Source organism: Macaca fascicularis, chromosome 3 (genome assembly GCF_037993035.2).
Source record: "Macaca fascicularis isolate 582-1 chromosome 3, T2T-MFA8v1.1".
In the NCBI taxonomy this organism is placed as follows: Eukaryota; Metazoa; Chordata; class Mammalia; order Primates; family Cercopithecidae; genus Macaca; species Macaca fascicularis.
The window spans coordinates 172,575,868-172,597,859 of NC_088377.1; the positions used below are offsets into that span (position 1 = coordinate 172,575,868).

Consider the following 21,992-nt stretch of genomic DNA (forward strand, 5'->3'; position numbering starts at 1 on the left):
CTTTTCTTTTCTTTTGTTTTTTTTTTTTTGGGGGGGGGGGTACAGAGTTTTGCTTTGTCACCCAGGCTGGAGTGCAGTGGCTCGATCTCAGCTCACTGCATCTTCCACCTCTCAGGTTCAAGCGACTCTCCTGCCTCAGCCTCCTGAGTAGCTGGGATTACAGGCACACACCACCACCTCTGGCTAATTTTTTGTATCTCAGTAGAGATGGGGTTTCACCATGTTGGCCAGGCTGTTCTGAAAACTCCTGACCTCAAGTGATCCGCCCGCCTGGGCCTCCCAAAGTGCTGGAATCACAGGCATGAGGCACTTATGGCGCCTGGCCTTAATCTTCTCAGAGTTCCATTTCCCTTGGAACCTGACTTGCAACAGACACAATGTATATCCTGTTTTAAAACATGTACCATAATACAATTTATGTTGTGAAACAGTATTATTTATGTTTGGGAATGCATGTGTATTTTGTAAAATTGTAAAAGCATGCACCAGAATGATGAACACCAAATTCAAGAGAGAAGTTACTTCTGGAAGGTAGAAAGGAGGACAGGCTTGTGGAAGCACATACACAATGTTTTAATAACTACATTACATTTTCATTCTTATACTGGACACTGTATACATACATATCGGTTAGAATATTCCTTATGCTCCCTTTGTATATCCGAAATAATTCCATGACTTTTTAAAGTAACCTAAAAGGAACAGCTTGCCCTTGTATCAACCATTCTTCACTTTTTTTCTGCTGCAATAAACAAATGGATGACATTCATGTGGCCAACAGAGAATAATGGGTGTTCCCACATTTTGAAACAAGAACAAATTTCCTGTTGGAAATTAAAAAAAAAAAAAAAACAGGGCTACAGAGTTCTTTTTGCTTGCTTTTTTTTTTTTAATGTGGCAATCTTGAGAAGTATTTACAAGTTTGTAATTCTATACCGTGTACTAGCAATGATCACTTTAAACAGGCTGCTACAGAGATAATATAAAATTATGCATAATTTCTACAGTAATTCCACTTCCCTTTCTTCTGCTCAAGAAATTAGTGGATTTCAAGTGACTGAGAGTGAAATTATAGTGATAACTTTGACTTTGTCAAGTTTCACACATCGTGGTGCCATGATTTGAGCCAGGGCAGTCTGACTCTGAATTTGAACAGTGTTTAATTGCCAGGAACAAACCACAGGGAAAAGTTCTAAACAGAAGGATACAGAGCAAAAGGAAATGCCTAGGATTGTTCTTTCTAAATTCTCAACATTTCCCAATACAAAAAGTATTATGGTATAATTACAGTTCTATAAAACAATGTGCTTTATGTATAATACAAATACTACTAAAATAGATTACCTGAAAATTGTAAATTGAAGGACACATTCACAAAACTGAGATACAACTGGATTTTTCCCTAAATTTGTTAGATAATTCCACAATTGTCAATTCCACTCTGTTTGTTGAGATCTGGTCTTGGTTTCAAATTTTAAAATTTCACTGTATAATAAAATGAGTTCCATGTCCCTAGGGTTGGGCCACGGAAACAATGTTTTTCTCTGTTCCCACCCAATGTGAGCTATGTATGACAGCAACACATCACGAATAAAAGGATCTAGAAGCTCAAAATAAGAGGGAAAAAAAGTATGTGGGAGGGGAGCAGGATGAAAAGATTAAAATATTTTCTAACTCACTAATTTGAAGCAAACAGGTTTTGTACATATCCAAGGCACTGAGCACAAACAATTCAACTTCAACCAACGTTACTTATTCAGGACTACTACTAAGAAACTAAATTTTAAGTTCTATATTTGTTTAATATAAAAAATTTATAATACGGTTACAAAAGAGAAGGAAAACATAACAAATATATCAACATGGTCAGACATTGACTAATAAAGGATTGTTGACTGGGAATGAAATATGTAACACTCTCTGTTAACAAAGCTTTTCATACCTTAAAGGAATTTTATACGTAATCCCTCCCTGTTAACCCATTATGTGTTTCGAGTTCCTCTTTCTCCTGACACTGTCAAAAAACCTTTTTCTTTAACGTTTTCCCAGTAATCCGTTTATTCCTAAATTTTCAGCGACATTTTAGAAAGAAATCCAAACCTCAGCTCAGGTTAACATCTATACAGGCACTCCCTCTTGTGGTACAAAGGGAAACTGCCTGTTTACTCTAGCACTCAAGCCCAAGAAATTCTTTGAATTGAAAGCACTGAAGCAGGTTCTTTATTGTCTTCATTTTATAGACCAGGAAACAGCACAACTGAGGTCCAGCAACTTACTTCCTCGAGGCATCACAACCAGAGGACTGAGATTCAGCTCAGATGTCTGATATCCCTATCCCAAGGCCATGCACTTTGCACCACACCTCATGACCTACAGCATCTATATACCGTGTTCTTTTTGTTACCAAATTTCCAAGAATACATGTAAAGCAAGTAGCAACCACATATTACTGAAAGATGCATTTAATGCAATAAGAAGAATCTAATTTTAAACTTCTACTGTTTTGATGTAGTTTCAAAGCAGCTGCTTAGCTAGTATTTTCAGTTTAATATATTCGTGATCATTAACAAAACAGCAAAGTGAATAATGGGCATAAATTGTCCTAAGGAGAATCATTTTCCACATTTATTTTTCAATATTATCAAAACATATGTAATTTTTTTTTTCTTTTTTTCTGAGAATCTTGCTCCGTTGCCCAGGCTGGAGTGCAGTGGCGCGATCTTGGCTCACTACAACTTCTGCCTCCCAGGTTCAGGCTATTCTCCTGCCTCAGCCTCCCGAGTAGCTGGGATTATGGGCGCACACCAAACCCACCTAATTTTTGTGTTTTTAGTAGAGACACGGTTTCACCACATTGGCCAGGCTAGTCTGGAACTCCTGACCTCAGGTCATCTGCCCACCTTGACCTCTCAAAGTCCTGGGATTACAGGCGTGAGCCACTGCGCTCGGCCGTAAACAGAATTTTGTGTGTTATGGACCCACTTGTAACCAAAAGCGCTTCTCTGAAGGACAAGACAAGTAATTAGAATTTCCAAAACAATAAACTGTCATCCTTATTTACATGTTAATGTCAATGGATCTGAATAAAAGAATTTATGTGGCTGGGCGCGGCGGCTCATGCCTGTAATCCCAGCACTTTGGAAGGCCAAGGCGGGTGGATCACCTGAGGTCAGGAGTTTGAGACCAGCCTGGTCAACATGTGAAACCCTATCTCTACTAAAAATACCAAAATTAACCGAGTGTGGTGGCACATGACTGTAATCCCAGCTACTCAGAAGGCTGAGGCAGGAGAATCGCTTGAACCCAGGAGGTGGAGTTTGCAGTGAGCCGAGATTGTGCCACTGCACTCCAGCCTGGGCGACAGGGCAAGACTCCGTCTCAGAAAAAAAAAAACAAGAATGTATGCTTTGTGTTAATGGCATGTCATAAAATTTCAAAACCTGCTGATTCCCAAACACCTATTTTATTTATCTTCATCATGAATTTATATGATGAAAAGTACCTCTTTTACAGGTTTTAACAGTTAAATGAGCTAATACAAGTCAAGGACTGGTTAGTCTTTTATAAAGTTGACCCTTTTTATCTTCCTTGTACCACAGAAATATAAGGATGTACTCCCATAAATGGTAAAAATACAGAGGAAAGAAGGGAAGAGAACAAGTAGGAAAAATAATTATCAAAAGGAACTACTAAATTCTTCAATGTGACACATTTTCACCTGCAAGAATTCTTCCACTCTGGAAATGCCCCGGTGTCCCATGGGGATTCCACCTGTACAAGTGAGACAGACTACAGCTCATGATGCTGCCCACCCACAGTTGGCCAAGACCTCGCTAGCTGCCCCTTTCTGCCTGATGCAGCATGTGTGTCCCCCCCAGAGCTGGGCCATGGAGCAAAGAGGATCAGCTTTAAAGTCCAATCAAACGTAGGCTGCATTCCCCTGATCAAACCTCCAAAGTGAATTCCTGGTCTCCTAAATCAATAAGCAAAACAAACAGATACAACCTCTGAGTATTTTGTATTCCTCAGCTCAGTGAATTCCCCACCACTTGCTGAGGTCAAGGCAAAAGCTGAACTAATCCTTGACTCCTTTTTCTCCTATATTCTCCCTATCCTGCCAGTCAAAAGGGCATATAACTCCCAGTCACTGAATCTCTTGACTCGATCCCTCTCTTCTTTAATCCCAATGCCACAGCTTTAGATCAAGTCCTTACCAACATCTTGCAACCTGGATAACAGCCAAGTCCTATTCATCCCTCTGAACCTGGCTCTTCCATGCCCTCCTGCAAGGCCTTCCCCAGCCCCTCTCTGTGGATGTTCCTCCTCCCTTTTGAAGCAGGTTGGACACCAGCCCCACCCCGCCTCCCCACTATGCTTCTTTTATCCTTGCAGGTGGGTGTGTCTTTATCTTCAGGGTGCCTGAAACATATGAGTGTTCCACAAATTTTTGTTGAATAAGGGATTTGCTTTTGAGGGAAGGAAAAAGAGAAAAAGTACAAGTTGGTTAACTAGTTGGTACTTTATTTGGAAAAATGGCTTAATGAATTTCAGTTTAAGAATTATTTTTTCCAAAATAAATTTTTTCTGTTTGCATAAACTTGGGCAGAATCATGGGCAGGATGTCCTAGGGTCATTGCATGTTCATTAAAATTAGGTAAATGTCTAACTAAAAAACGCCCACTTTGACCCAAGTAAGTAAAATTCAATCTCCTATATATGGAGGGATTCGGGGCAAAGGTGTGAGGTCGCTAACCCCAGAGATAACTGATTCCTGGTCTGGTGCAGAAAAATGGCTAGACCCAGCTGGGAAGTGCTCCAAGAGGGTGTCTCTCTGCTTCACTTCCCCAACCACTGCAAGGATCTTATGCTCCGATTACCCCCTATCTCTACATATACGGCAGTTGGGGTCAGGTGGGTGGACACCCAGGCCTAGAAGCAAAGGTATTAAGCCACCATCAATTTCCTTCCTGAAGAACTAAAAGGTGAAGGATAGGGCCAGGCATGGTGGCTCACACCTACAATTCCAGCACTTTGGGAGGCCGAGGAGGGCAGCTCATTTGAGGTCAGGAGTTCGAGACAAGCCTGGCTGACATGGTGAAACCCCATCTCTACTAAAAATCAAAAAAAAAAAAAAAATTGCCGGGCACGGTGGTGCATGCCTATAGTCCCAGCTACTTGGGAGGCTAAGGCAGGGGAATCACTTGAACCTGGGAGGCGGAGGTTGCAGTGGGCTGAGATCACGCCACTGTACTCCATCCAGCCTGGGCAACAGAGCGAGACTCTGTCTCAAAAAATAAAATAGGCGAGCACAGTGGCTCACGCCTGTAATCCCAGCACTTTGGGAGGCCGAGGTGGGGAAATCACCTGAGGTTAGGAGTTTGAGATCAGCCTGACCAACACGGAGAAACCCTGTCTCTACTAAAAACACAAAATTAGCCAGGCGTGGTGGCACATGCCTGTAATCCCAGCTACTCGCGAGGCTGAGGCAGGAGAATCGCTTGAACGTGGGAGGCAGAGGTTGCGGTGAGCTGAGCTTGCGCCATTGTACTTTACCTGGGCAACAAGAGTGAAACTTGTCTCAAAAAAATAAAAATTAATTAATTAATTAATTTAAAAAGTGAAGGATAACCCACCACCATAAATTTTAACTACTTTACACAAATAGAATATTAATCCAAAAAACATGTTTTCCAGTGGGGAGGGGGGTGTTAATAACTATTTAACATAAAACCAATCATTTGACAAATCATATGCAAGGGAAATACAGCTATTCCTGGTCACTAAATTCTGGGAAAACCAACTCTTTTACAATTTAATTTAAATTATTTTACAATTTAACTAATTAACAAATAACTAATTTACAATCAGAATCCAAAAAGCATTTGGCATAGAATATAAATTCAGTGAACCTCACCAAAGTATTCCAAAGCAATATGTTACAATGAAATCAGTACTATAGTTCAAGTCCTTGAATGGCCATCATTTTTTGTTTTTTGCGTTTTTTTGTTTTTTGTTTTTTTTTGAGATGGAGTCTCACTCTGTTACCCAGGCTGGAGTGCAGTGGTGTGATCTCAGCTCACTGCAAGCTCAGCCTTCTGGGCTCACGCCATTCTCCTGCCTCTACAGGCGCCTGCCACTACGCCCGCCACCACGCTCGTCTACTTTTTTGTACTTTTAGTAGGGACAGGGTTTCACTGTGTTAGCCAAGATGGTCTCGATCTCCTGACCTCGTGATCTGCCCACCATGGCCTCCCAAAGTGCTGGGATTACAGGAATGAGCCACCGCGCCCAGCCTGAATGGTCATCTTAAAGCGAATTTGAAATTCTGAATGGCCACCCACATTTAGTGGCTTTCTTGAGGTATAATTTCCATGTCATGAAAATTATCCATTTTAAGCATACAATTCCACACATTTTCATACAATTTATACACAACTATCACCAGGAACATTTCCATCACCCAAACTGTTCTGCTGTGCCTGTTTAAAACCAATCTCCATGCTGCCACCCCACACCCAGGCAAAGCACTGATCTGATCTAAGGTTTGCCTGTTGTAAAAGTTTCATATCATGGTATCATACAATACAGAGCCCTTTCACTTGGTATAATGTTTCTGAGCTTCAACCATATTGTAGTATGTACCTGTGCCATGAATCAGAATTTTATTCCTTTTCATGGCTGATATGGACATACCAAATTTTGTTTATCTATTCACCAGTTGATGGATTTGGATTGTTTCCAGTTTTTGTCTACTGTGAATAGTATGAACATCTGTTTGCTTTTTGAATGGGCATAGTTTTTACAACTTTACTGAGTTACTGTTGATATACAATAAATTGCACATATTTAAATATACAATTTGATGAGTTTTGACATACGTATACACCCATGAAATCATCATGCATAATCAAATAATGAATATATACATCACCCCCAAATGTTTCATTGTGCTCTTTCCTTTGGAATCCCTTTCTCCCTCCTCTCCCAAGCCATCCTCTGATCTGCAGGCACTGATCTACTGTCACTACAGATTAGCTTGCATTTTCTAGAATTTCACCTAAATGGAATCAGTATGCTATTTTGTAGGGAAAGGTGTCTGGCTTCTTTCACATAGCATACTATTATTTTGCAATGCATACATGTCACTGTACCTACCAACAGTCCATTCCTTTTCATTACTGAGTATTATTCCACTCTACAGATAAACCACAATTTGCTTATCCATTCATCTGCTGACAGACACATACATTAGTTTCAATTTTCAATCACAGCTAAAGCTGCTGTTCTAACCACATCAGACCAGTTTGGTTCCTCTCTTCTGTAACAAAGTTGTGAGTTGTTTTTCAGTTGCCATGGGCCCCCAGGTTGAACATCATGTAACCTAAGCATGTCCAGATGAACCAAGTATGCAACTAGGGACAACCTAAATGTTCCAACCAAGGAGAGGGGATTGAATTAAGAAGTGGAGGCCAGGTGTGGTGGCTCATGCCTGTAATCCCAGAACTTTGGGAGGCTGAGGCGGGCAGATCACCTGAGGTCATGAGTTCGAGACCAGCCTGGCCAACATGGCACAACCCCATCTTTCCTAAAAACACAGATACTGGGCATGGTGGCAGGCACCTGTAATCCCAGCTACTTGGGAGGAGGCAGAGGTTGCAGTGAGCTGAGATCACGCCACTGCACTCCAGTCTGGGCGACAACAGTGAGACTCCATCTCAAAAAAAAAAAAAAAAAAGTGGTTATGGCATGACAGGATCCAGAATCCAATCAGATCGAGCTCTGGCACAGCCTCATGGCAGAAGTCAGTCAGAAAACACCCCCAGCACCACTTCATTAGAAGATCCAATTGTATCACATCCTATCACCCTATGGCTATAAAACTCTACCCAACTACCAGCTCCAAGAGGCAGATTTGGGTGCTTCTTCCTGGCTCCTTGCCAGCCCAGTCATGATAAAGCTTCTTTTTCCTCAAAAGCCAGCGCCATGGTATTGGCCTCTATGTGCCTTGGGCAGCAGGCCCATTGCTTGCTTGCTGGGTGACACTGTGAACATTGTATACCAACTTGGCCTGGACACATGCTGACATTTTTCCTGACAGCATACTAGCATACTTGGAAACAGAATTGCTGAGTTACACATTAAGTGTATGCTGAACTTTTTAAGAAACTGCCAGACTGTTTTCCATCATGGCCATACTGTTTTATATTCCCACCAGCAATATGAGAGGATTCTGGTTTCCGCATATCCTTGTCAACACTTGGATTGTCAATCTTCTTAATTTTAGCCATTCTGGTGGTTGTTATTATGGCTTTAATTTGCATTTCCCTAACGAGTGAGTGGCTGCTTAGTTTAGTGGTCAGCCAGTGGATTTGGGCAGAGATTGAGCCCAGCCACCTTGCACCGGTAAGGCTTCCACCGTCTGCGGATCCAACAGTCTGTGCATGGAAGGCAGCGTTCAAGGTTGTATCCAGATCTCAAGTCTCTTCTGGCTTTCACTTTTTGCTGGGCTCTACTGAGTATCCCCTGGGCATGCAAAGTTTAGCTGTCTGCTACAGATGGCTGGAGAGCCACGTTAGCCCTGTATAGGTCTCTCATTTCTAGGATCTCCTTGTTAAATTTCTGGATGGGTGGCCTCAAACTAGCAAACTTCAAACTCAAAGTAGCAAAGCTGTGGGTTTTTCATTATTAACTGATTATGCCACTTTCAGCCAGCAACGCTGTGATTTCTCTTTTTTTTTTTTTTTTTTTTTTTGAGACGGAGTCTCGCTCTGTCGCCCAGGCTGGAGTGTAGCGGCATGATCTCGGCTCACTGCAAGCTCTGCCTCCCGGGTTCACGCCATCCTCCTGCCTCAGGCTCCTGAGTAGCTGGGACTACAGGTGCCCGCCACCATGCCCGGCTAATTTTTTATATTTTTAGTAGAGACGGGGTTTCACTGTGTTAGCCAGGATGGTCTTGATCTCCTGACCTTGTGATCCACCCACCTCAGCCTCCCAAAGTGCTGGGATTACAGGCATGAGCCACTGTGCCCAGCTGAACGCTGTGATTTCTTAACCGCAATCTTTACCCACACTTCAAATTGAGTCTCTCATGTCTGATAAAACAGCAGCTCGACAATACTGAGATAGTGGGCAAGGAGACAGAAGAAGCCCCCCATGCGAGAAGGCCACAACCCCTATTCTTCATATCCAAAGATTCAGTGTATCAATAACACTTCTCAATTTATCATCTGCCTTTTTGGTAGGTTTCCAGGGCCCAGAAACGACCATTTTGGACAATCTCGCCCAGTTTTACGCTTGTTTTATTCAGAAAGAGAATCACCTCTTCACATCACCATTAAGGGAAGTGATCTTGGCTACTCATTTTTAATTTCTCAATTTTTCACAGCATAAAGTATGATGATAATACAAAAATGAAGCATGACTATAATTCAACTCCAAGTATCAAATATAGAAATGCTTTCAAAGTCTGATAGAAAATTTATCATCAGAACGTGAATATTTTCTATTAAGAGAGTGGCTCTTCCACATAGTAACAGCAAGATAACATTACATTAAAGTACCAAAATAGCCAGTTGAGTAACTTTGAGACTCCTAGAAGATGAACTGATTGATTGCTTGGACCTCAGCTGTGGCTTGACCGCAGAACTCTGAGATCACCCAAACACGATCGATTCTGTGGTGTATTAACAAAGTCTGACGTAGGCAAAAAGCAAATTCTTGCAGTTCTATTAGTAAGATTATGTATTACAAATATTCTCAGCCCAGGTTTTGTTACGTTATACTTTCTCCAGTTATTTCACATGCTATCACAAAATCCTCAAGTATAATTTAGTTTTAACATCATTACTTCCTATTTATATAATACAATGCTTTATAGTTGACTAAGCCCCTTCACCTACCAGTTCATCTGATCCTCATAAAAACCTCCTATGGCAGGTAGAGCAAATATTATCCTCGTTTTATACCTGCTGGAACTGAACACAGAGGGATTAAGTGTTCCACAGAGCTAGGAAATCAGATCTAAAATCCAGGTATTCTGGCAATATTTCATTTTGTGTGACCTTGGGTATTGTCTCTGCCTCAACGTCTTCAAATGTTTCAATAACTTCCTCAAAAGTAAGGAAAAGGAATTACACACCAAACATCAGCTTTTTCAACATTTTCAGTTGAGGAGAACTAGTCTTAACATTTGTTACCTTAAAATTTTTAATTCCCGGAATGTGAATGTAGACACTGAGCAAGCAGCAGCCAAATTTCATAACAATTGCAAAAGCCACCTTTAACATACTCAGTGCCAACCTCTACATTCTCTCTCTCTCTCTCTCTCTCTCTCTCTCTCCCCCGACCCCTCCCACCCCTCCGCCTCTTCCACAACACAATTCTATGAAATCATCTTAGGAGGGAAGCACTACACCTCCACACCTAACACAGCAGGCAGTGGTCTCAAATATCATAAATCTGGTAAGCCATGAAATCTCTCTAACACATGCATTGGGAGAAACATGTAATTTCTCTCATCTTAAAAAACCAAAACCAAAACTTTCCTTGACTCTTCTGGACTTCACAAGTTACTCAAAAGAGAGTCTGTCTGTAACTTACTCTTCAATCCAGTTCCTCCAATTCTCCCTGGAATCTGCTCCACCCTGGCTTTTGTCTCTACCATTTCACCGAAACCACTCGCCAAGATCACTAACATCCTCCTCACCGCTAAATCTTCTGATCAATTTTCGGCTGGCATCTTACCTAACCCATCTGCAGCATCTGACAAGGTGGGTTACTACTGCTTCCCTCAGTGTCTAGAGTATTACGACTTACACCTTCCTGTCTGTTCCTCAGTCTGCCCTGCTGACTCTATGGGACCAGGAGAGGCCCCAGACCACTCTTCTCACTCCCTTGGTGGCCTCAATCCTTCTTATGACTTTGAACAACAGTTCAATGCTAATGACTCCAAATTTGCCTTTTGAATCCTGACCGCCCACTGAAGTCCAGACTCTGCCTACATGACCTTTCTGCTTAGATGTCTAAAGAAGAATCTCAAATTTAATGTGTTTAAAACTGAGCTCCTAGTGCTGCCTCCAATCGGTCCCTCCACAATCCACACCCGCCTCATCTCAGCAAAGGCACCTCCACTCAGTTGTTCAAGCTGAAAATTGTGGAGTCTTCCCTGACACCCCTTTTTTTGTCTCTTATCCCATATTTAATTTCACAACAACATATAACTAGAATTCCATCATTTCTCATCACATCCCTCACTTATGGTCTCAGGCACCATCATCTCTCAGCTGGGTCACTGCAGTAGCCTCAGTCGGTCTCTCTGCTTTTACCCTTGCAAACACCCCCACCCCCAGCCCAGAGTATTCAAATCACATTAGCTTCAATAGAAAGATCATGTCGCTTCTCTCCTTAAAACCCACCAATTCTTTTTCATCTCACTGGAAGCCAAAACCCATACAATAACCACCGTTCACACTGCTAGGGGAAAGGGATCCCAATCCAGACCCCAAGGGAGGATTCTTGTATCTCATGCAAGAAAGAATTTGAGGCAAGTCTATAAAGTGAAAGTAAACTCATTCGGAAAGTGAAATAAAAGAGTGGCTACCCTATAGACAGAGCAGCCCTGAGGGTGGCTGGTTGCCCATTTATATGGTTATTTCTTGATTATATGCTAAACAAGGGGTGGATTATTTATGCCTCCCCTTTTTATGGAGTACCAACCTGTCGCTGTCCTGGCATTTGTAAACTGCCATGGTGCTGGTGGGAGTGTAGCAATGAATGAGGACGACCGGAGGTCACTCTCGTCACCCACTGTCGTCGCCATCTTAGTTTTGGTGGGTTTTGGCCGGCTTCTTTACTGCAAGCTTTTTTATTAGCAAGGTCTTTATGACTTGTATCTTGTGCTGACGTCCTATCTCATCCTGGGACTTAGAATGCCTAAGTGTTTGGGAATGCAGCCCAGGAGGTCTCAGCCTTATTTTACCCAGCCCCTACTCAAGATGGGGTTGCTCTGGTTTAAATGCCTCTGACAACATGATGTGACCATCCATATCCTCTCATCTTTTTTTTTGAGACAGAGTCTTACCCTGTCGCCAGGCTGGAGTGCAGTGACACTATCTCGGCTCACAGCAACCTCTGCCTCCCGGGTTCAAGCGATTCCCCCGCCTCAGCCTCCTGAGTAGCTGGGACTACAGGCACCCACCACCACGCCCGGCTAATTTTTTGTATTTTAGTAGATATGGGGTTTCACCACGTTGGCCAGAATGGTCTCGATCTCCTGACCTCGTGATCCACCCAGACTCAGCCTCCCCAAGTGCTGGGATTACAGCCCCTTCACTCACTCCACTCCATTCACTAGCCTCCTTCTACTTTCAAACAAGCCAGGCATGCTTCTGCCTCAAGGTCTTTGCATTTGCTATCCTCTCTGCCTACTCTTCCCCCAAACACCCACAGGCTCTTTCCATCAACTTCTTCACATCTTCTCACTGAGGCCTTCCCTGAACACCTTCTTTACCAGTGAACTCTTTAGCCCTTACCCTTGCCTGCCTTACATTTCTCCAAAGCACTCATTGCCTTCTTATATACTACATATTGTACTTTTTTATTTGTTCTTAGTCTGTGTCTTCCTGCTAGAATGTTACCTCCATGAAGGCAGAGAGTTTAGTTCATTTTGTTCACTACTGTATCACCAATACCTACAATACTGTCTGACACATGGTAGGTAGTCAATAAATATTTGATGAATCAAAGAACCACATTCTTAAAACAATACAAATGTATATGAATTGATCCATATGGGGCCCAGAAAGTTCAAGAGCTACAGAATGCTAGGTACTGGATGACTAAGAATGTTGATTGTATGTGATGATATAGATCAATTCTATCCAAAAGAAATATAATGCAAGCTACAAGTAATTTTAAATTTTCTAGCAGTCACATAAAATAGTAAACGAAAACAAGTGATATTAATTTTAATAATAAGTTTTAATTCAATATATCCAAAATATTATCATTTCAATATAAAACCTAATATTTTAACCTTTTTATATATATATTTTTGAAATACAGTAATTTCTGCAGAGCACATTTCCATTAGTACTACTCATATTTCAAACGTCTGATAGCTACATGTGGCATGCGGCCAGTTGCTACCATATTGGACAACACAGATTTGGACCAAAATTAAATAATCCCACTGCAGTGGGGAATATCTTGCAGATTTATTCATTGTTTTTATTTTAAGATTACCAAACAAGGCCCTGGTACAACTTCACGGTTTACTCGTTTTGTCAAAACAGTTTCAAAGGATATAGTACGAGGAATAATAGCTCTTGTTCTGAGAAACCGTTTGTTTTCAAGGTAACTGACTCAACACTTAAAACACTTTAAACTTCATTCAGGTGTTTTGATTAGAAAGAATGAAAGCCATTCTTCCCTAGTCTGTTTGAGAAACAAAGCTAAATCCAGAGAGATTCTGTGATCTTATCTATATTAGTATCAGAAAAATCATTATTTTCAAATAGAAACAACTATTAAAATTATATTTCCACTAAACCAGTATTTTTTCAAATTAACCAAAATGCATCCTGCATTCAAAGATAATTTTTATATACAGTTGCATTTTTAAAATGTATTAACAGTTGTTTTACCAATTTTTTTTATATTTTATAATGTAAAAGTGAAATAAAGCACTAAGGAGAATGCTTTTAATTTTTTTTTTTTTTTTTTTTTTTTTTTTTTTTTGAGACAGAGCCTCTCTGTCACCCAGGCTGGAGTGCAGTGGCACAGTCTCAGCTCACTGCAACCTCTGCCTCCCGGGTTCAAGCGATTCTCCTGCCTCAGCCTCTAGAGTAGCTGGGATTATGGGCACCCGCCACCACGACTGGCTAATTTTTGCATTTTTAGTCAAGATAGGATTTCACCATGTTGGCCAGGCTGGTCTCAAACTCCTGGCCTCAGGTGATCCACCCGCCTCAGCCTCCCAAAGTGATGGGATTACAGGCATGAGCCACTGCGCCTGGCCTAAATTTTTAATATATGTATTTAAATCCTATGTTTCTTGAATGCTAAAGTGTTATGTATGGAGAATGTGTTCATTAACTCTTTTCTATCATCGGGGATTAATTTCTTCCAGAATCCCATTATTTACAAAATATTCACTTATTAAAATCATCATAATAATTGCATTATTCAACAACAAAATTTAAAGAACCCAATTAAAGTTTATAGTATTTTAAAACTTTAAACCTTTTTAAAAAGCAGTAAAACAAACAGAAGAATCTACTTACTCAGCTGTTACAGGGTGTTATCAGTCATCTCTGGTAAATTAGCAGGTCTGAGCTCAGATCAGCAAGGCAGAGAAACTCCAGATGGTAAATTATCCCAACTCTTCTAACTCGTAAAAGCATTAATAAAATGCCTGTGTAAGAAAGAAACCTGAAGTTACAACCAAGACAGAACTTTCTCGAGTGGACTGTCTTGATAGGGAATAAACCTCTGTTTCCTCTTTTCTTTCCTTGAGGGCTTAGAACAAGTTAATTCATGGCCTTGGAGTAGCAGGTGGCCTGATACAGCAATACTTGGTATTACAACTGCCTTTCTGTTTTAAGAAATCTCTGGGGACAAGCCTAAATTGGTGCAATAAAATATCCACCCAGTACTAGAACTTGCTCCCTTTTTTTTTTCTTTTTGAGACGGAGTCTCGCACTGTCACCCAGGCTGGAGTGCAACAGCATAGTCTCTGCTCACTGCAATCTCCGCCTTCCAGGTTCAAGTGATTCTCCTGCCTCAGTCTCCCAAGTAGCTGGGATTACAGGCTCCCACTACCGCACCAGGCTAATTTTTATCTTTTTAGTAGAGATGGGGTTTTGCCATGTTGGCCAGGCTGGTCTTAAACTCCTGACCTCAAGTGATCCACCCGCCTCGGCCTCCCAAAGTGCTGGGATTACAGGCGTGAGCCACCACACCTGGCCTTTATTATTTTTGAGAGAGGGTCTGGCTCTGTCACACAGGCTGGAGTGCAGTGAGGAGATCTCAGTTCACTGCAGCCTCTGCCTCCCAGGCTCAAGTGATCCTCCCACCTTAGCCCCTTGGGTAGCTGGGACCACAGGTGCACACCACCACACCTGGCTAATTTTTTGTATTTTTGGTAGAGACAGGGGTTTCAACCATGTTGCCCAGGCTGGTCTCAAATTCCTGAGCTCAAGCGATCTGCCAGCCTCAGCCTCCCAAAGTGCTGGGATTACAGATGTGAGCCACCGCACCTGGCCATAATGAGTTTTCTTAACAGATTCTGTCTCCTAATATTGATTCATTGGTATTTTTTTCTAGAAAAAAAATTTAATAAGGTCTCATTATTTTTACTTTTCACAAGGTTGCCACAATCTTTTTCAAAGTTTCGGCTGATTCTTCTCGACTGACATTATTTTTAACAAGAAAATGGAGAATGTGTTCATTAACTCTTTTCTATCACTGGGGATTAATTTCTGCTTATGGAAGTAAGAAACCTGGTTAAGTGCAAAGCAAATTCTGCTAAAGAGAGGATATCCTCACTTCTGTTTCTATACCAAAATTATACATATCTTAGACTAAGTATTTTCACAGGTATTATCTTTTTGCCTAGATTGGTGGGGTTTTCCTCCACTTTTGCCCCTCCGATCCATTCACCATGACATACTTCATTATGGGTCGTATGTTTTTCTCCAATGCAAATCTCACCATGTCACTCCCCAACTAAAACAGTTTTCAATGTTTCCCATTGCCCTTAGACATGATATCCCATAAGCTATAATATGGAGGCTTCCAAAGCCCTGCATGACCTGCTCCCTTCCCACCTCTCAGGCCACTCTGGTCTTCTCTCAAATCTCCAAAAGCACCAGCGTCTCTCTCGCCTGCCCCAGGGCCTTTGCAAGGTCTGTTCCCTTTGCTGGGATGCTCTTTTCACCCATGGTCATCTTTCACATCTGAGAGACCTTTGTATGCCTCCCCGTCTAGGTCACACCATGCTCCTCTCCCTCTCTTCCTCTCAAAAGCACTCTGTACTCTTCCTGCAAAGCGTTCGTCCAAACCTGTATTTGTGTGTTTTTAGAAAGCCTATCTCCACCAGACTGTGACAACTTCATGAGGGTGTAGAGCTCGTGCCCGTTTGGTTAGTCCCTTAACCACCACTGTTCCCAGCACCTAAGCTCGGTCCTTGGCACCTTGTGAACTTACAATAAGTATTTGTTAAGTGAATGAATAAAAGACTGAGAGGTGGGGGCAGGTGGCAAGGACAACCTAGTTATTTCGTTCCATTGTTATCTATGATCCTAAATCCAACTACATCATCAGCTTTTCCCTCTACACAGGATGATTCCCATCACTGCAGAAGGTCTGTGGTTTTAGGAAAGGAGGAAAGGAGGGAGGGAGGGAGGCCTTCCTGCCTACTAGCCTTTCCTCTTCACCCCACAGTCTCACGAATTAACTCATTTCTCTAATCCAATTTTATAAGAATACTCAAAAGAGCTGACTCCATCTGCTGTCTCCAATTCTTTCTTCCTATTCCCATCAGGCTTTGTCCCCACTGCTCCCCTAAAACTGCTATTGTTAAAGCCAGCAATGTCTTTGACTGAAATGCCCAAAAGCCAGGTACAGGGAGAGGTACTTTAAAGGAATTATCTCATCCATTTACTTTTTCTTTTTAAAAATTTTTTAAATTGAATTTTTAAAAGATGGAATGCTTCGCAAATATGCATGCCATCCTTGTCCAGGGGCCACACCACTCCTCCCTGTATCACTTCAATTTTAGCATATGTGCTGCCAAAGCGAGCATTATTTCTTTCTTTTTAGACAGCGTCTCACTCTGTCGTCCAGGCTGGAGTGCAGTGGGGCAATCATAACTCACTGCAGTCTCAAACTCCTGGAACAAGTGATCCTTCCACCTCAGCCTCCTGAGTTGCCGAGGCCACAGGCACATGGCACCACATCCAGCTTATTTTATTTTTTGGAATGGGGTCTTTCTTGCTTAGGCTGGTCATCCACTTAAACAGTTCATAGGCTGGACATGGTGGCTCACGCCTGTAATGCAAGTACTTTGAGAGGTCAAGGCAGGAGGATTGCTTGAGTCCAAGAGTTTGATACCAACCTGGGCAACACAGCAAGACTCCTTCTCTACAAAAAAATAAAAAAAGTAGCTGGGTGTGGTGGTGGCAATGCCTATGGTCCTAGCTACTTGGGAGGCTGAGACGGGAGAACTGCTTGAGTCCAAGAGGTCAAGGTTGCAGTGAGCTGTGATCATGCCAATGCCCTCCAACTTGGCAACAGAGCTAGATCCTGTCTCAGCAAAAATTTTTTTAAATAAACAAATAGTTCATCACCACCACCTGATGAGGTAGGTACCATTGTTATCCCCAGAGAGAGGTTAACTGAATTCATTCAAGATGACTTGGGCAAAAAAGCAGCAGAAACCATTTTCACTCAATCTAACGTTCACTGTTCAGTCTTCCTCTTACTGGACCTGCCAGTGGCACAGACAGAGCTGATCACTCTCCTCTTTCTTTAAACAGTTTCTTTGCTTGGTTGCCAGGACACCACAACCTACTGACTCTCCTCCTCCTTCACTGGCCATTCTTTAAACCACTTATCATCATCCAGTCTCTCAATGCCAGAGGGACCCGGGACTCTCAGTTCTCGAACTTTCCTATCTACACTCCCTCCCCTCCTGGTCATCTCAGTGGGTCTCATCACCTTAAATAAGAGCGTGAACCTCTTCCCTGAACTCAAGGCTCATTTTTCAGGCTTCTCCTTGACATCTCCACCTGGATGTCTAATAGACATTCCCCTCTTAATATCATGCCACGCCAAATTCCTGATGCTCCCCTAGGGCCCCATGCCTGAAGCTCCTACAGGGTTGCTCATCTCAGGCAAGGATAACTCCATCCTCCAAGTCATCTTGGCCTTTTCTCTTTCCCTCACACCCTCTACCCAGTTCATGAGCAAACCCTGCTGGCTCCATCTTAAAACTACATCTGAATTCTAAGTACTTCTTCCTGCTCCAACCACTGCCATGCGAGCCTCCCTCGTCTCCATGGATGACTACAGTAGCCTGGGAGCTGATGGTTCCTTGCCTTACTTGTCTGCTGGGAGTCGAAAATGCACTACTATGACCACACTGAAGTCTTTCAGTTGAGACTGTCAGAGTAAAGATGAATTGTTTGTTACACTTGTCCCTCATATATTTCAGGAAAGAGTTGTTTCTTCCACGTTACATTAGTTCTGAAGATTTAAATTGCTTTCTATTATGAAAACCTGTATTAACAAATGCAAGGTCACTGAAATAATATTCTATTGTTGCCCTTGACTCTGAAATGAATTAGAGTTCTGTGTGGGCAAAAATATTAGCCCAGCTCTTAAAGATCCACGGAAAATGTTGTTTGCTTTCTTCAAAGCTTAAAAGCGTCCCATTAATCATCAAAATAAGATATCTCCACTGCAGGCATTTATTTGTTACTTGAAGATGAACAGAACAGAATCAGCACCTATACAAAAACCACACTGACAATATCTAATATTTTAGAGAAAATGAAATCGGATGGTCCTCTTAACAATCGTGGTATTTTCTAAACTCCCCGCCTCCTTTGTTTTGTTTAGTCAGGGTCTTGCTCTGTCACCCAAATGTGGTGCAGTGGTACCCGCATAGCTCACTGCAGCCTTCAACTCCTGGACTTAAATGACCCTACTGCCTCAGCCTCCTGAGTAGCTAGGACTACAGGCACACACCAACATACCCAGGTTTTGTTGTTGTTTTTTTTGTCTAGAAGGGGTCTCACTTTGTTGCCCAGGCTGGTCTTGAATTCTGGCCTCAAACCATCCTCCAGCCTCAGCCTCCCAAAGTAATGGGACTACAGGTATGAGCCACTGTACCAGGCCTATACTCCTTTCTTTTACTACAGCCCCCAAAAAGCACAGACCCTGGATTCAGTGCCTCCAAAACTCCCTTCTGCTAGTTTGGCTCCAGGGCTCAGCACATGTACTTCCCAAGTCGTTGTTTTCTTTGATCTCCTTAGACTCTCTGCCTCCTAGAGAATCTAATCCACAAGAACTGCGCTCCTGGGTCTTTTACATAACTGTGGTTTTTCACAAGGTTCTTTAAACAAAGGTCCACGTGATAGATTTCTGCTCAAGCTTAGTTCCAGGAAACGTTTGGTTTCTGCAGATGTTTACATGCTTCCGGCTGTCAGCACATGAAAACAATATAATTCTGTTTCTTTTCCTCACTTTAGCAACTAGAGAGCATAAAATCAAATATATTGTTCAAATCTGTTCATCACTGGTATATGGAAGTACTTAATCCTTAAACTTTTTTTTAGGTGAGGTTATTTTTTATTATTTTGCCTTTTGGCCTAAATGTGGTAAGTGGTTTCAGAAACATGAAAAGCTATAAAATGTAAAATATACAAGACAAGAATAAAATAGAAAAAAGGCTGGGTACAGTAGCTCAGTGCCTGTAATCCCAGCACTTTGAGAGGCTGAGGCAGGAGGACTGCTCGAGCCCAGGAGTTCGAGATCAGCCTAGGCAACAGAGTGAGACCCTGTTTCTACAAAAAAAAAAAAAAAAAAATTGCCAGGTGTGGTAATGTGTGCCTATAGTCCTAGCTAACTGGGAGGCTAAAGCCAGAGGTTACTGTGAGCTGTGATTACATCACTACCCTCCCACAGTTACAGTTAGAGAGAGATCCATCTCTAACAATGAAAGAAAAAAAATGGAAAAAGAGAAAAAAGCACAGTGGTGGTTTTCCAATGAGAAGGCATGAACACCCAGAATCAGATTGTCATAAAAAAAAAAAAACAAAAAAAAAAACTCTCTTCATAAGCAAAGTTAAAAAGAGTCCTCCACCCTCTTTTTTTTTTTCTGAGACGGAATTTCACTCTTGTTGCCCAGGCTGGAGTGCAATGGCGCGATCTCGGCTCACCACAACCGAGTAGCTGGGATTACAGGCATGTGACACCATGCTCGGTTAATTTTTTGTATTTTTAGTGGAGACAGGGTTTCTCCATGTTGGTCAGGCTGGTCTCGAACCCCTGACCTCAGGTGATCCGCCCGCCTCGGCCTCCCAAAGTGCTGGGATTACAGACATGAGCCACCGCACCCAGCCTCTGCCCTCTTTGTTTAAACCCTATTTACTAGTTTGAGTAAAATAATCAGATATGTTTTTGGTTACATTTCCCTAGCAACACTTAAAAGTTTGAAATTTTTTACAATCAACTTCAGTAAGTCTTCTTTAAACATTATTTTGAAAATGAAAAATATTTTAGAAAAGCAGGCTAAACTGGTTGTATGACAGGTGTACATTCTAAGTCATTTCATTTGGTGAGCAGTCCAGATTACATATGTGTACATTATAATGATCAGCTAAGGACTGACTGCTTTTAGCTCCCTCACCCTTTCTCACCTCTGAGGTTCAGTAATAAATGGCTCCTAATAATAACTATCAATCAAAATCTTAAAGGTATTCACTCATTATACTGTATTTACACCCCCCCTTAAAATGCAAAAATTATAGTTATATTAATACAAAAATCCAGACAAGAAAATAAGCAGACTAGCAAGATAAAACTAGAGCCTTCAAAAATTATACAAAGCATACAAATATGCAGGCCAAATGGTTACTTAAAGTGAGCCATAAAGTTGGCCCTACACTCTCTAGTAGACAAAGCAGAAAGGGAAAAATGATCAGTTACAAACCAGACATGATCAGAGGGTAAATTTCAGGAGAAACTTAACTTATCCTGGTACTCAAATCTAAGAAATATTTCTCTACTGGATCATTCTGTACATAATACACTGGGGTCTTCAATACTGTCCCTGAAAGATATGCTGATTCTTATTGCATAGAGCATATATAGTAAAAACATAACACGCTCTGATAATGTGGATACATTTTAAAAATAAAGCCTAGAAAGTCTGTTCAACAGAACTTTCTGTAATGATGAAGATGCTCCGTATCTACAACGTCAAATATAGTAGCCATTAGCCACATACGATGAGTGAGCAGTTGAATTATGGCTGGTATGACTAAAAAACTGAATTGTAATTATATTTCATCTTAATAGCCATATTACAGCAACACGTATCTACCCACTGGAGAGTACAGGTCTAAAATATTAGTTATCAAACTTTTTTTTAGCAGCAGAACCATTTTGGAGTTGGCAAACATATACAGAATCTAACACATTAAAAAAGATAGTATAGTGTATATACTTGTAAGTTCAATCTGAAATCTTTATAGTCAATGAAAACATGAGCATTCCAATAGATAAATATTAGAAATTGAGGATGTTAAGTGAGAGTTATAAAGTTAGATCAGCCCCAGGAAACACTTTTATTTCTGTATTTTGTTTGGATGCACTGCAGTGCCCACGTGGAACTTTTAATTACACATTCTGAGCTACCCAATGACCAAGGCCACACCCCACAGCCAACTACTCGGGAAGCACAGAAGAAAACACAGCATGCCAACAGGGCAGTTTCAGGTGCTTCCTTTCGTGGAACGAGTCCCCACAGGAGCCCACATGGCATCCAGGAGCTATTCTCTCTGGCATCCAGGTGACAGCTCAGAGGCAGGGAAATAAAAATCACAAAGGTGGGCCAGGCACAGTGGCTCACGCCTGAATCTCAGCACTTTGGGAGGCCAAGGTGAGTGGATCACTTGAGGTCAGGAGTTTGAGATCAGCCTGGCCAACATGGTGCAACCCCGTCCCTACTAAAAATACAAAAATAGCTGGTTATGGTGGCGAACATCTGTAGTCCCAGCTACTCGGGAGGCTGAGGGAAGAGAATCGCTTGAACCCAGAGGTGGGGGTTGCAGTGAGCCAAGACTGCACCATTGTACTCCAGCCTGGGCGACAAGAGAGAGACTCTGTCTCAAAATAAAATAAAATAAAATAAAAAAATAAAATAAAATAAAATAAAATAAAATCACAAAGGTGGTACACAGACATGCTGGCTTAGAAACCTTGTG

General features: G+C 41.8%; 1 long non-coding RNA gene and 1 other non-coding gene across 5 annotated transcripts in view; both read right to left on the reverse strand.

Moving 5' to 3' along the window:
• LOC102141559 (uncharacterized) overlaps window positions 1-21,992 on the reverse strand; it is a 226,614-nt gene that overhangs the window by 157,502 nt on the left and 47,120 nt on the right. For all 4 annotated transcript variants that reach the window (XR_012432864.1, XR_012432865.1, XR_275828.5 and 1 more), the window contains exon 3: window positions 14,283-14,413. This is a non-coding gene — a long non-coding RNA (uncharacterized lncRNA). The remainder of the gene's footprint in view (window positions 1-14,282; window positions 14,414-21,992) is intronic.
• On the reverse strand, window positions 16,698-16,804 carry LOC123572595 (U6 spliceosomal RNA). Its single transcript, XR_006697160.1, has one exon. It is a non-coding gene; the product is annotated as a U6 spliceosomal RNA (small nuclear RNA).